The sequence below is a fragment of the Eleutherodactylus coqui genome, chromosome 2 (assembly GCF_035609145.1).
Source record: "Eleutherodactylus coqui strain aEleCoq1 chromosome 2, aEleCoq1.hap1, whole genome shotgun sequence".
NCBI lineage: Eukaryota > Metazoa > Chordata > Amphibia > Anura > Eleutherodactylidae > Eleutherodactylus > Eleutherodactylus coqui.
Window position 1 is genome coordinate 237746592 of NC_089838.1, and position 15476 is coordinate 237762067.

Below are 15476 nucleotides of genomic sequence, written 5' to 3' on the forward strand. Positions count from 1 at the left end.
CCCCGCAGTGGCCTCAGTAGTAACAGGGTCCCCCGCAGTGGCCTCAGTGGTAATGGTGTCCCCGCAGTGGCCTCAGTAGTCATGGTGTCCCCCGCAGTGGCCTCAGTAGTAATGGTGTCCCCCGCAGTGGCCTCAGTAGTAATGGTGTCCCCCGCAGTGGTCTTAGTAGTAAGTGTCCCCTACTGTGGTCTTAGTAGTAAGTCTCCCCTATATTAGTTCCAGTAGTAATAGTGTCCCACAAAGTGGCCTCAATAGTAATAATGACTGCCACAGTGGTCCCAATAGTAATGGTGATCCCCACAGTGGCCTCAGTAGTAATAATGTCCCCTATATCAGCCTCAGTAGTTATAGTGACTGCCACAGTGGCCTCAGTAGTAATAGTGACCCCTACAGTGGCCTCAGTAGTAATAGTGACCCCTATATTGGCCGCAATAGTAATAGTGACCCCTGCAGTGGCCCTCAGTAGTAATATTAACCACACGGGTCCACACGCTGACAGCAGTGTGTGAACCCAGAACGTTTCTTCTCTTGTCCTCTCCTGCGGAACTAAGGAGGAGAGGACTTAGGGGAGGAGGATCCCAACTGCACACTGACATCAGAGTGTTTGCCGGGATCAGCGGCACACCAGCCGTTAATCACTGTCATGGTGAGCAGCCAACGGCGGCACGTGCCAGCAGGGAGGGCTCTGCGTGCCACAGGTTCAACACCACTGCTCTACAGTATGTGCTACAAGATAACCAGCTTGTGAAAGCAACATGATTTTGAGATACTCTCTCTCTAGATCTTTGTCTTTTAAGTTTCTCTGTGTAGCCACCCAGGGGTTATTTTGTAAATTGCAGCCAATCAAGGGTTTTAATTGCATGTTACAATATTGCATTGAACTGGTTTAAAGGAGCTGTACCAGGATTGACTTTTATCACTTATCCATGGGATAGATAATAAAAGTGAGATCGGGGGGGCCTCACCACTGAGACCCCCACCAATCCAATGTCACCCTCTCCTAGTATTGCGGGCTTGCAGCGCCCACTCACAGTGACATCAGATTGAATGGAGCTGTGGTAGCGCATGTGCGGCCTCTGCTCCTTGCATTTCGGTGGGACTAACAAGTGTTTGTACTTAGCTATCTCCATCCGTTTCATTGAAAATGAATTGGAACGACACTGCATGCATGACCGTCGCTCCATTCAATCTCCTCCTTTTTGAGGGGGGGGGGGGGGGGGGTGCAGTGAACACAGGGAATCTGGACCTCTCTTTTTGGGATCAGTGAGAGCCCCACCAACCAGACTTCTATCGCGTATCTTATGGATAGGTGATAAAGTCAATTTTAGTAATTTAATTTAATGAGAAATTAGAGCCTTAAAGGTAACCTGTCACCAGCATCTCACCCATAAAACTAACTTCACAAGCCTGCAGGGGATGAAAAATCAATCACTTCTGATGCCCTGTCTTTTTTTAATGAGCCCATGCATTTAGATTTCAAAATTATTCCGCACCATATGCAAATGAGCAAAAAAGAGTCCGTTTGTTACATCCCCTGCAACAAAGGATATCACAGGGGTCATGGATAGCTCTGCAGCTCATGAATCAGCATGACTTTTCTCTGCTCATTTGCATATTGTGTCTGATAACTTGGGAGCCTAACTGCAGAGGTAAATGGGCTCATTAGGGAGACGGAGGGCATTAGAAGTGATTGACTTTTCAACCTCCGCATGCCGGTGAATTTAGTATTAGGGGTGAGATGGTAGTGATGGGTTCCCTTTAACCAAATTAGAGCTAGGGTAAGGATGGACACCTCTGTATATGTAGGTTGATTACATCCAAAATTCAAGGTTTGCTATTGAAAATTAACTACATGAGAAATAAGAATATACTTAGCTCTTCTTTCCCATATGTCCAGATTTCTGTGCCTGATGTTCCTTGCTTGCAGACATCTCATTTGAGAGAAAGGGAAATCTGGGGCTGAGGTCCCCTATTCTAGTAATTGATGAGGGTCTTAACGGTTGCACCACACTAATCTAACACCATCTACCCAGTAGACAGACTGGGATACACCAGTAAGCAAGAACGTCTTAATTGAAAATACATCAGCACATGTTGAAAAGGAATCACAAATCCTCATTCAGGAGAAAGACACCAGAAGGTTGCGACCACAGCACTTTATTGCCTGAAGAAGTCGCACCTGCTAATGCATATCTAATAGAGCTGGAGTCCCTAAAATTAGGTGATATAAAATAAGTAATGAGTCACTTTTGAATATGACAGGTGGTATTAAGCCACACTATACACTAAAGTAAAAAAAAAACCTCTACCAAAAATATGACCAAGTGATATGCCTTTTACCCTAGTGTTAACTGCAAGCAATATAACTTTGAAGCTAGTACTAATGTTCAGTAATGTCAGTAGTGCACAGTAGTATCTGCATCTGCTAACAGCTGAGCAGCATTATTCAGGGGCTCTGAGAACCATATATAGCTTCCAAACTACTGGCTGGGGAATTGTCACGGCATGCTGCCGCTCCGCTTGCTCGCCTGGGGTAACGGTCAGGCATTGTCATTTTCTACGAGCTGCATGCTACGTGTGCTCCACTGCTGTCTGTCTGCTTCTAGGGTACGTGTGCTCCTGCTCCTTCCCTTAAAGGGCCAGTACACGTGCTGCTAACAGCCCACGCTCCTAACATGCCCCCCACCAATCCTCATTCATATCTGGCTATATTAGGCATCCTTGCTATATTAAGGATGCCTAAGCAATCAATCTCCTTAGCCATTGTGTTCATCCCAGTTCTGGCCTTCTGCCTGTGTACCTGTTTTGTCTGACTTCTGTGCTGCCTGGCCTCGGTCCTGTTTATTGGACTTCATGCTGCCTGCCCTGACCTTCTGCATGGTCCTCATTACTGATTCTGTGCCACCAGCCCCTACTATTGCACGTTCTCTGAGTACACACCTGTTCACACCACCAGGTACTGCGCCTCAGCCCAGTGCAGTGTCATCAGCTACACTACTAGGACTACCTTTGCGAGTAACCACTTGGGGTCTGGTGGCAAATACCAAATCCCGCTTGAAGGGGTCAAAGGTGAAACCAGCGTTCCTCAAGTGCTGCCTCCTTAGTGCCTAAGTTTGCCCTAAGTCAAACCGGAGTGTGGCAAGGCTCATCCACTATTCCCTGTCTGGCGTGAACACTGCTTTTGAGCATTTATGTAGTTCTTGTACTTTAATGGGTCGGTACTAGTATACTTATTCTGCAAAATAAAAAGTACAAAAGTTGTTTTTTTTAATTTTTTTGTCATTTTATGTAATATTATATTTAAAAAGCCTGGTCTTGTTGGAAAGCTGAGAACTCAATAGGCTTGGAAGTTCTAAATCCATCTGAATCTGTGCGGCGGTACTCCACATCCCATCCTCTGTGATGTCTAACATGCTCTGCTTTTGATAACTATCATTCTAGTTTCCCTGGAAGACTCGCATCGCTCAGCCCCCTCACCTCCTGCCACTTTTAATCCTTAAAACTAAACCATCTGCCAAAAAATTGATTAAATTTAGACATACTGTCAATTTTAATAACATCTGCTAACCTAATCTATCTGTTTCAGAACTTATATTTATAACAGACTGAGAAGTTTCCATTATACACTTCTCTCACTGCCTCGCTCGCACATCGTTATTTTTTTTTCTGCTATGCATGGGAATATTAGGTCTTATCAGACGGCTGAGAAGTCCGGCTCTATATAGAATAACCAAACAAAAACCTTCTAGATCTGTTCAGAATCTTTTGTGACTTTTGCTAGAACAATTATACGTCTCTGCCGTTAACTAGCTGGAGTGTCTTTGTGAAGGGAACAAGCTGGGTTTCCCACATATGGATAGTATAGCGGTGGTTATATCATTAGCTTCTGTTCTGCTAAAGCTGTAAGGAAGACATGGAGCCCATATGGTATTAACCAGTGCTATGGCTTCCGTCTCTCTGATTTCACAGCGGAAAGCCTGCTGCTTTTTTTCTGCATGCTAGATCCTGGCTTCTTTCCCACCTTCTTGATATATAGGGCAGATATAAAAAAGCAACATACTGAGAATGAATGCTCAACTCTTAGGCCTGCTGTGCTTTGATGTATATATAATATAATATATTTTTTTCTTTAAGGCTGATAGATTTTTATAAAGTGGATTTTTATGTAAGTGGATATTTACTGATAATAAATGGGTTGTAAACTATTTTTCAGCTATCCTCGGGATAGGTCATCTGTAGTAGATCAGTGAAGCTCCACCGCCTGGGACCTCCTAGATTAGCAGTTTTCTGGGCCAACATGCTTGTACAATGAGATGAATTCTGCAGGAAGCAGACAGCTCTGTTCCCACTGCAGTGACCATGTTTGGTATTGCAAGCCAATTTTCCATTCAAATGAATGAGACACAGGCTGCAATACCAAGGCTCACCACTGCAGTGGGAACAAAGCTGTCTGCTTCCACAAACACATCAGCCGGGCAACCAGCTGATCAGAGAAGATCTGAGCAGTGGACTTTGACCAATGTAGTACTGATGACCTATCCTGAGGAAAGGCAATCAGTAGTTTAAAACTAGACAACCCCTTTAAAACTGCAATCTGTGATTTCTTGTCATAATTTAATTAGGACTGTGGCTTTTGAATACGGTAAAACTAAATGTAACAATACCTGTCATTATTATCAAAAAACAACAAATAACACTTAATATTAAAGGGCACGTGTCACCTCCTAACAGTAAGATGAACTAAGTCATGGTGTTTACTGGGAAGGTGACAGGGAGCTCTGTGATGTATTTTTCATACTCCCCCGCTCTCCCGATCCCGCACTGTCACCCGCAGAAGATCACGCATCACACAAAAATCTAACTCTCTTCAGATTGCCATGCGCGTACTCTCCCATAGAAATCTAGACGGCAATCTGAGGCACACAATCTTCAATGGGCTCCCCATCACCTTCCCTATTATTACCGTAACTTAAAGGTTCCCTTTAAGTTCTGATAGTTCTATTATGTAGGTTACATATGATTGTATCACAATAATCTATAGAAATTGCACTCGTGTGTCAGTGTCTATGATGTACGTGTATTAATAACACGGATGCAATAAGTTATTCGTGTCTAAATTAAGAAAAGTAAAAGAAGTGGTGAAGAATTTGGTTTTGGCATGTAAGTGTTCTCTACAAATCTTGGCCTTGTATGACTGAATGATGGCTGCACAAGTAGGCAGATTTGTGCATTCTGCTGTTGCAGAATATTTGCATTAATATCATAGACCACTATTTGGAGTATGTGGATCAGCCTATGCTTTCTACTACTGTCAAGATTACTAGATTGTATAGTGGTGGTCTTTGGAAAAACTAGATCAATAGGTTATATTTATGATGGCAAACTCCACATTAAATCTAAATTCTCTAGCCCCTTTTCTGGAATGAGCTTTTATCAAAACTTTTGAACCTGTTACAATGAATGCAGAAAGTGGCTATCTAACAGAAGGGAATATCCTGAAATAAGAAATAAGCAATACTTGCCAGTTAAATCCCCTATCACTCCAGCTCTGGTGTTTACTTAGCTGTTACAATGCATCCACATGACCGATGCGGGCAATCACTGGCCTTAGTAGTGATGCCTTCATGTGTGGCACAAGACCGTTAACACAATTGATTGACTGCAGCAAAGCAAACAATGACCATCAGGAACATGGGAGATGGAGGGTATTTAACAAGTGACTATTGTTTTTTTTTATTTTAGGATATTCCCTGCTGTTAGACAAAACCTTTACATTTTTGAACAACCCCTTTAAGTCTGACAGGTATGTGACACTTATAAATGTCCTGGACTCCCAAGAAACTGATGAAGCTTGGAGATCATGTGCTATGATAAGTCCCAATATAGTTTTTATCTACAAATTTTCTCAATACAGCTGTGCTTTTATGTGCACTTTTTATGAAAACAGCTAGCACAGCTGTCGACACGTAGGGATTGGAAACACTGCCCAGACGACAAGTTATTGGTTTGTCCTGGACACTATCAATTTCCCTGAACTTCTGAATGAGTTTCTTGCACTCACTGGCTGTCCTCCTCGGTGTTCTTGATTGAAAACCATGGTCACTTCTTATGAACTTCTGTAACTAACCAGAAGAATAAACTCAATTCTGTCCTGGATTGTTAACGGCTTCTTCTGGTACCTGAAAAGACATGTGATTAGTGTTTTCCATACCACATAATTCAATATAATAACTTTATGTTCAAGATGACATCAAGTCAAAAATGGTTGCAGATACTGAAAAAAAATGAATGCACCAATCAATTCCTGATGAAATTCTACCCTTAAATCATGCATCCCATGACCCCCTTTCCATTGAAGTTTCTTGGGCTGAATCAAATATGGCTGCCATCAAAATGACAGGCACCACCATAGTGCCAAAAAGTTTTCTCCCACCTATCTAAATGTTCTACAAAGTTTCCTATTTGTGTGTCTTTTCATTCCAAAAATATTCCAGGTGGTCCTGAATTTTGAATCAGCCTGTATATGGTTCTTTACCGGCAATGTTGATTTACTCAAAGCTCAGATCCTGAATAACATAGTTACATGCACACGCATGTGTAAAAAGTTGCACCCAAGATTCTTGGATGCAACTTGCATCAGACAACATACAGACATTCTTTCAATCGACTCCAATCTCTCCTTTACCCCCTACATCCAATCTCCTGCCCAAACATGTCCGCTGCACTTCAAGAACATCGCAAGAATCAGCCCTTTTCTCACCGTGGACACGCTAAAAACACTCACTATTGCCCTCATCCCCTCTCGGCTCGATTATTGCAACTCGCTGCTGATTGGTCCCCCCCCGGGCCAGACTTTCCCCTCTCCAATCCATCCTGAATACGGCAGCCAGGCTCTTCTTCCTGTACAGCTGCTACATGTATGTCTTTGCCCTGTGCCGGTCACTGCACTGGCTGCCCGTCAAATCCAGAATTCAGTTTTAACGCATTATCTTCATCCACAAAGCTCTCCGTAGCACTGCGCCACCCTGCTTTGCTTCCCTCATCTTAATCCACCACCCAGGCTGGGCCCTCCACTCTGCTAACTAAATCAGATTAAGCGCCCCCCTAACTCGAAACCCTCATTCCAGCCTCCAATACTTCTCTAGAGTGGCACCAGTCCTCTAGAACGCATTACCCAAAACTATCCGGGCAATCCCTGACACGCACAATGTCAGGCGTCCCCTTAAAAATGCACCTCTTCAGGGAGGAATACCATATTCCTTAAACCAAACCCCTCTGTACTCCGCCTGATAACATGCTCCCTGTCCTACTGACAGCAACCCTTGCTGGCCGCAATCAACCACCCCCTGCAGTCATACCGATTCAGCTATTATACGGCTCAATTTGACCATTGTCTATGTGTTCAGCACCCTAAACTGTCCACTTTGCCATACCTTGCACATCTGTATCCCACTTTACCTTCTGTATCACCCCATTATCTGTAATATGTAAGCTTGTTGGAGCCCATCACCCCTACTTTTTCCATCAACTGATTACCACATGTAACCATATTTTTTTCTGATCCCCCTATCTTGTAAGCGCTACGAAATATGTTTGCACTATATAAATAAAGATTATTAATGTGTTATCCAATGCAAGGGACACAGTACATTGAAATGTACTATTTTCGCCCGAGAATTGTATAAAAATAGAACATGCTGAGTTTCCAATCCCTGAGTAAAAAATAAGCTCATATGAATGCACCCATTCAAATGAATGGGTGCTATTGCAATCCGATTTGACGGAAAAAATGCCCATGTGCGTGTACCCTTCGGATGAATAAAAATGATCATTCTGGTTTGGAATTTGTTGGGGCTCTTGTGAGTGCTGGACCATGATTATGCTGGTAGAGTTCTAAGAATGACATAGTGAAGTGTTGACACTTGTCGCCATACCTACTGTTCCTGATAAAGAACAAATCTGTTGTGCAAAATCTGACAAATGCATTGGGTGTGTGAATGCTGAAAAGTGCACTTGCTTGTAAATGTAGCTGTTGACAGTCTGATAACAGATTAATACTCCACTATCAAACCAAACACAACATTCACTCCTGGCCTCATTATTTCGTGACGGCCTCTTTCCTGTACTGTGAAGCCGTGCCATGGAGGAAATACTTGGGGAAAAACGCTCAACTCAACTGAACATAAATCTCTCTAACTTGGTCGCAAAAACACAAATAGTGTGTTCCTGGGCCTGGCTTCACAGGAGACTTTAAGGACAGCAGCTGTGTAAAGCATAACTTATCTCTATTTTGCTTGTCCAATATATTAGGAAATGCCATTTCAAAGTACGGAGAAGCATAACAGGTCTGTACTGACTCCACTAATTGAACTTGTCTGGAGGAGATAAATCCAAACCTTGTACAACAGTGCGCTGGTTGTGCCTCTCTGAAATCTATCCGATCCAGCACTCTGTGTGGAAGTGTTCATAGGCATACCATGATAACTGGTTTTATATGGACAAACATGCTTTGGGTTTATGGAACACTCCACCTCACACCAGTGGCACAGCTAATAGATGGAGCCCACCTACCAGGACCATCAAAAGTGTTCATATGGATGTAATCTACATCAAATAATTTGGAAGATATATGGTTTGCTTTTATGATGTTGTGCATGATTAGGAATACATAGCTGCTCATTTCCAAAAACAGCACCACTCCTCTCCACAGGTTGTATGCGGTATTGCCTCATTTATTGCAATGGAGCAGAGCTGCAATACCAAACCCAACCAATAGATTGTGACGCTGTTTTAGGAAACGAGTAACCATGCTTTTCTAAGGCCGGCCGCACATGGACGGGTCGGATTTCCCATGCAGGAGCTCACAGTAGAATCCAGGTCTGACCGTAGCCGGCGACCCTGCATACCTTCATTTTTTTTGTATTGCAGATGACCGTGGACGCCCGCTTTCGGTCATGCGCGGTACACATTTTTTTTTAAAATCTTTATTTTTCTCATGCCGTCGCTAGGCGATGATGAGGGTATCCACGGCCTATCCCCAATGTCAATTGTGGGCCAGACAGCTTCCATTGACTTCAGTGGAAGCCAACTGTGCGGATCCTGTTGAAAAATAGAACATGCTGGGATTTTGAATACAGTCGCTGTCTGCGATCGTGCGGGGGTGACGATCATGGATTTCGCAATTCAAATCTGCCGTGTGTAGCTGGCCTCATTTTTGTACAACTCCATTAAGGTCTATATTACAGCACATTCTCATCTGAAGCTGCTGTTACAATTCTTTGGGCTTCAGGGCTTAAATCTCCTAGAATTCACTACTATTTTAGTGTCTGCACCAAACTTGTTTTAATACTTCACATTCTGGGATTCTGGCACAGAAAAAAACTCTTCCATAATGCGATGCAACAGAGAGTATTGCATTATACAGTAGGACATTAGCTAAGACTGCTGGTATTCCTTACAGGAAAAGGCCTAGCGAGATATAGCAGCTCGCTCTAGCTCAAAAGGACACTTTTTTGGCCTTTATTGGGTAAATGGTTGCGTAGATATGTTTCGAGCTTTCCCAGCACATATGGCGCACATGTACATTGCAAATGTAGTATAACAGTAGCCTAAGATGTATGGAGCGTGACTGCTAAAAATTGCAACCAGCAGAACAGTGAATGCAGCTCTTGACCATCATGTGGGATGTAAATCATGGTGAATGCAAGATAAATAATGCAAAGTATTTATATAGCTTCAACATATTGAAGAGTGAACAATGTTGGTACTGTCCAAATTAGTGAGATAGCTGGAGATCCTCAAACACCAGGGACCTGTAATTTAATGGTGCTCTGCGGGGCAGGAAACGCTACAATAAATCCAAAGTAATAGAAATCATGCCACTCATGAAGTATTAGGCCTTGAAATATTAAACAAATGGGAAATGGCCGTTGCCTCTGTGTCCTGCGTCCAACAGATGCTGATGTTTTAATAGTACACAAGTGTTATCAGTAAAAGGGCTATTTATTGGTGAGTACCATTTGTTTCTATTTGTTTGGGTTTACATAGTTATAATCTACATGAAAAATTTAATAAAATATGTAAAACAGTGTTCTAAAGTAAATCCGATTTAAAGTGTACCATAAGTGGCCGACAGACGTTCCAGTGATGATCACTCCTGTGCTTCCAGGAGGTGGAGCAGGTTGGAGATCGCTTCCGCTCGCCCACCTCCATTCACAGTAAACAGAACAACTGCCTATTTACACGGTCCAATCATCATTTAATTTTTACGCCTGCAGACACTCAGTGACAAACAAATTATCGTTTGCCGCCGTCCTGCAAGAATCTGAACAATAACCATTCAGTGTAAAAGGGTCCTGACTTGTCAGATGACATTTCAGAATAAGCTTTCTTATGTATGTACATGAATAACGTTATTTCTGGCAATTATATGACTTGTATCCTGCATTTTTCCCCATTTTCCCTTTGCAGGCTGTATATCCGATTCTCAATTCTTTTATAACGATTCCCAATTCTCTTCGCTGCTGTGTTGTGTTCTATAGACTGTGCGAACAATTACAAATTCTGTTCTCTAACTGTAACACACACAGACATAACTCCTCAAGCAGTTCAACAACTATGGTACCTCCACACACATAAAGGCGGGCAAAACAACTACCGATACTTGTGATTGTCGACCCAGTTCATATCACTATTGCCTGGATGTAATATATGCAGGAAAAAAGAAAAAAAATAATTAAGATTGTTTTCTGGCAATATATGTTCTCCTGCACTTTAACTTACTATTTACACAATCCTTTTAAGAAAGTCCAGCAGCAGATATACCCCATTGAAATGAGTCTGTCAATCAGAGCTTTCTTCTTCCCCCGATACGTTCATTTTTCTACAGCTGAGGTTGATTAAATAACAGGAATTATGGAAAAATGATCCCGCTATTTTAGAAATAGAGTTTCACAGCTTCATAAGTAGCAACCAAACAACATTACTAGTTAACTCTTACAGTCGTTCGGAGGTTGTGGAATGCATTGGATAACAATGGATATAATAATGGCTGTCTTTGGACATAGATTTAAAATGAAAAACTTTGTCTCTGGTTGTACAGTGCGGGGTGTGCAGTCAAGTGCACCGTGGCCAATTCGAACTGCTTGTCAATGGAAGTCACGAGTGGTAAACCTCTCTCTATTGATCTGCTCTTAGTCCTGAAACAACCCGTTAAAGGAAACGTCTAGTGAGAGCCATTGTTTACATGTGAATTGGCATAAAGTCATGATGTCTAATGTCACTGCTCTTACTGACTAATAAAATATCTATCAGCCTGTGGCTACAACACTGCCTAACTACAATTCAAGAACACTGGGTGACAACCACAAATTGTCTTTGTCAGTATTTCTGCACAGGCGGCTTCCTATTTCCTATGGATGAAGTAAGGGTATTGCCAAGCAGTGAACTGGAATTGGCACACTGCCTGAGGCATGCATGTTGCCACACACTGTACAGTCTGCAACGTTTCCTTTGCCGCAGGGTATAATCGCTCAGTGCAAATGCTGTGAATTTCCGCGCAGATAGTTTGCAGCATTTACAGTACAAGCCATGTGGATAGGATTTTAACAAATGTAAACCACATGATGCAAACAAAGTTCATGTGCAATCTGCAATTTAATTAATTGCAGATTTTACATTTTAAGCATGTGAATTTATTTTAATGATTTTCAGCATGCATTTCACCTCTTCACAAAAGTTCACATCAAAATCTGCACCTATGGTAAGGTGACCAGATTTTCCCAGGGTCAAAGCGGGACAGAGGGATGTGGTCAGGGGGCGGGGTTTATCCTCTTGGTCTTCTGAGCACTGCTGCTCCTCCTCCTCTCAGTGCTACTGCAGGCGAAAGTGTGTGTGCCTGAGGCAGCGCCCCCTCCGTTCTCCTCTCCTCTTGGGGAACTAAGTAGGAGAAGTCAGAGGAGGGGGTTGGGGGAGGAAGATCCTGGACGCACACACTGCACTGTACGCAGAGTGATTACTTTAAAGGTGACCAGACATCCCGAAAACAGTGGCGGAAAGCGGGACACAGGGTCCCGCCTAAATCGGGATGTCTGGTCACTTTACTTAAGACCTCATTCACATGAGCGTTTCTACTTGGCTATTTTGCCGCAATAAAGCATCGGACGAAAATCACGACCATGTGAAGCATTGGATTCCAATGCATTCAAATAAATGATTTTCAAGCGCATGAAAAAAATCGCACTGTCAAAACGTGAAATTTTCACGCTGCGTCCACAGATAGATCTTGACCTATGATGGCTTACAATCTGCACCAAATCTTGATCAAAATCTGCCGCAAATCTACAGGTAACATATATGAAATTTGACATGTATTCTGACTTGGATCTGTGTCAAAAACTGCAGAAATTACATTCTATATGGATGTGGCCTAAAAGTGGAAAAAAGTCACTCAATAACTTTTTAAAATGTCATTCTGAAAGTAGCCTTTTTTCAAATGTATTTTAGTTTTTATGTTATTATTTGCACTTTGATTCTGTGTCTTTATAGGCTTTTAAGAGAAAAATATGTTACTTCATGATATATTCTGTCTGTGATCATGCAAAACTGGAAATCCAGATTTTTCAGCAACTGTTCTTATTTCTGTACCATAATAGCATTTTATCAGGTGCACCAGACCATCATTCTTGGCAGGAAGGCCACTTGGAACAGCCATTCTTACTATACACAAATATATATAGAATATGCCTACTGAAATAGATAGATAAATAGATAGATACGAGAGAGAGATAAGCTTATATAACAGGTTGCCTAGGTATACACTACCGTTCAAAAGTTTGGGGTCACATTGAAATGTCCTTATTTTTGAAGGAAAAGCACTGTACGTTTCAATGAAGATAACTTTAAACTAGTCCTAACTTTAAACAAATGCACTCTATACATTGCTAATGTGGTAAAAGACTATTCTAGCTGCAAATGTCTGGTTTTTTGTGCAATATCTACAAAGGTGTATAGAGGCCCATTTCCAGCAACTATCACTCCAGTGTTCTAATGGTATAATGTGTTTGCTCATTGGCTCAGAAGGCTAATTGATGATTAGAAAACCCTTGTGCAATCATGTTCACACATCTGAAAACAGTCTAGCTCGTTACAGAAGCTACAAAACTGACCTTCCTGTGAGCAGATTGAGTTTCTGGAGCATCACATTTGTGGGGTCAATTAAACGCTCAAAATGGCCAGAAAAAGAGAACTTTCATCTGAAACTCGACAGTCTATTCTTGTTCTTAGAAATTAAGGCTATTCCATGCGAGAAGTTGCTACGAAATTGAAGATTTCCTACAATGGTGTGTACTACTCCCTTCAGAGGACAGCACAAACAGGCTCTAACCAGAGTAGAAAAAGAAGTGGGAGGCCGCGTTGCACAACTAAGCAAGAAGATAAGCACATTAGAGTCTCTAGTTTGAGAAACAGACGCCTCACAGGTACCCAACTGGCATCTTCATTAAATAGTACCCGCAAAACACCAGTGTCAACATCTACAGTGAAGAGGCGGCTGCCGGATTTTGGGCTTCAGGGCAGAGTGGCAAAGAAAAAGCCATATCTGAGACTGGCCAATAAAAGAAAAAGATTAAGATGGGCAAAAGAACACAGACATTGGACAGAGGAAGACTGGAAAAAAAGTGTTGTGGACGGATGAATCCAAGTTTGAGGTGTTTGGATCACAAAGAAGAACGTTTGTGAGACGCAGAACAAATGAAAAGATGCTGGAAGAATGCCTGACGCCATCTGTTAAGCATGGTGGAGGTAATGTGATGGTCTGGGGTTGCGTTGGTGCTGGTAAGGTGGGAGATTTGTACAGGGTAAAAGGGATTCTGAATAAGGAAGGCTATCACTCCATTTTGCAACGCCATGCCATACCCAGTGGACAGCGCTTGATTGGAACCAATTTCATCCTACAACAGGACAATGACCCTAAACACACCTCCAAATTGTGCAAGAACTATTTACAGCAGAAGCAGGCAGCTGGTATTCTATCGGTAATGGAGTGGCCAGCGCAGTCACCAGATCTGAACCCCATTGAGCTGTTGTGGGAGCAGCTTGACCGTATGGTACGCCAGAAGTGCCCATCCAACCAATCCAACTTGTGGGAGATGCTTCTAGAAGCGTGGGGTGCAATTTCACAAGCTTACCTCAACAAATTAACAGCTAGAATGTCAAAGGTGTGCAATGCTGTAATTGCTGCAAAAGGAGGATTCTTTGACGAAAGCAAAGTTTGATGTAAAAACAATGTTATTTCAAATACAAATCATTATTTCTAACCTTGTCAATGTCTTGACTCTATTTTCTATTCATTTCACAACGCATGGTGGTGAATAAGTGTGACTTTTCATGGAAAACACAAAATTGTTTGGGTGACCCCAAACTTTTGAACGGTAGTGTACATCTATCTATATCTAAAAATACTCATTGTTGTCGCTGGCCCAATTAGAGAGAGAAAGAAAAATACCCAGCATTTAAAAAAAAAAAAAATCATTTAGTTCACAGTGTGTAATATGCGTTGGCGGCTTGTCTCACTTACTTGTAGTAACTTTACTTTCTTCGCTTTCAGCTGGATTTGTCCAATGGGTTTCCATTTTTTCCTAGGAATTCTGGTTCCATCACTAACCTAAATTATTCACTGCACTGAATCACAAACCATCATATTATACTAAAGATTATACGTTAGGCCTCATTTATTAAAACTGTATAAAAACTGTTTGTTGCACGTAGCAACCAATCATCATTCCTTAAACTGCTCCAGTAAAATGAAAGCTGTGCTGTGATTGGTTGCTCTGAGCAACAAACAGTTTAACCCTTTCCTCCTTCCCAGTATTTAAGTTGAACCAAGAAGAATATGTGTACTGATTTTAGTTGAGATCCATCAAGGCATATAGGAGCCTATGAGGAATAATACACACATTACACATACGGTAGTTAGATAGATAACATACTGAGAACCATTGTGTATTCTATCTGTCTATCTTTCTATGTATTACATATCTCTCTATCTCTCTGTCTATCTCATATCTTTCTTATCTATCTATCTATCTATCTATATCTATGTCATATCTATGTGTCTATCGATCTATCTATCTGTCTATCTGTAGATCTATCATCTATCTTATCTATCTATCTATCTATCTATCTATCTCATATCTATCTATGTGTCAATCTCATATCGATCTATGTATCTATCTATCTCATGTCTATGTGTCTATCTATCTATCTCATATCTATCTTATCTATCTCATATCTATCTATGTGTATATCTCTCATATCTGTGTGTCAATCTATCTCCTATCTATGTGTATATCTATCTATCTATCTATCTATCTATCTATCTATCTATCCTATCTCATATCTTTCTATCTCATAGATATCTTATCTATCTGTGTATATCTATCTATCTATCTATCTAGCTATCTATCTCATATCTATCT

General features: G+C 41.7%; 1 protein-coding gene across 1 annotated transcript in view; it reads left to right on the forward strand.

The window, feature by feature from the left end:
* ADAMTSL3 (ADAMTS like 3) overlaps positions 1–15476 on the forward strand; it is a 398680-nt gene that overhangs the window by 19113 nt on the left and 364091 nt on the right. The window lies entirely within an intron of this gene.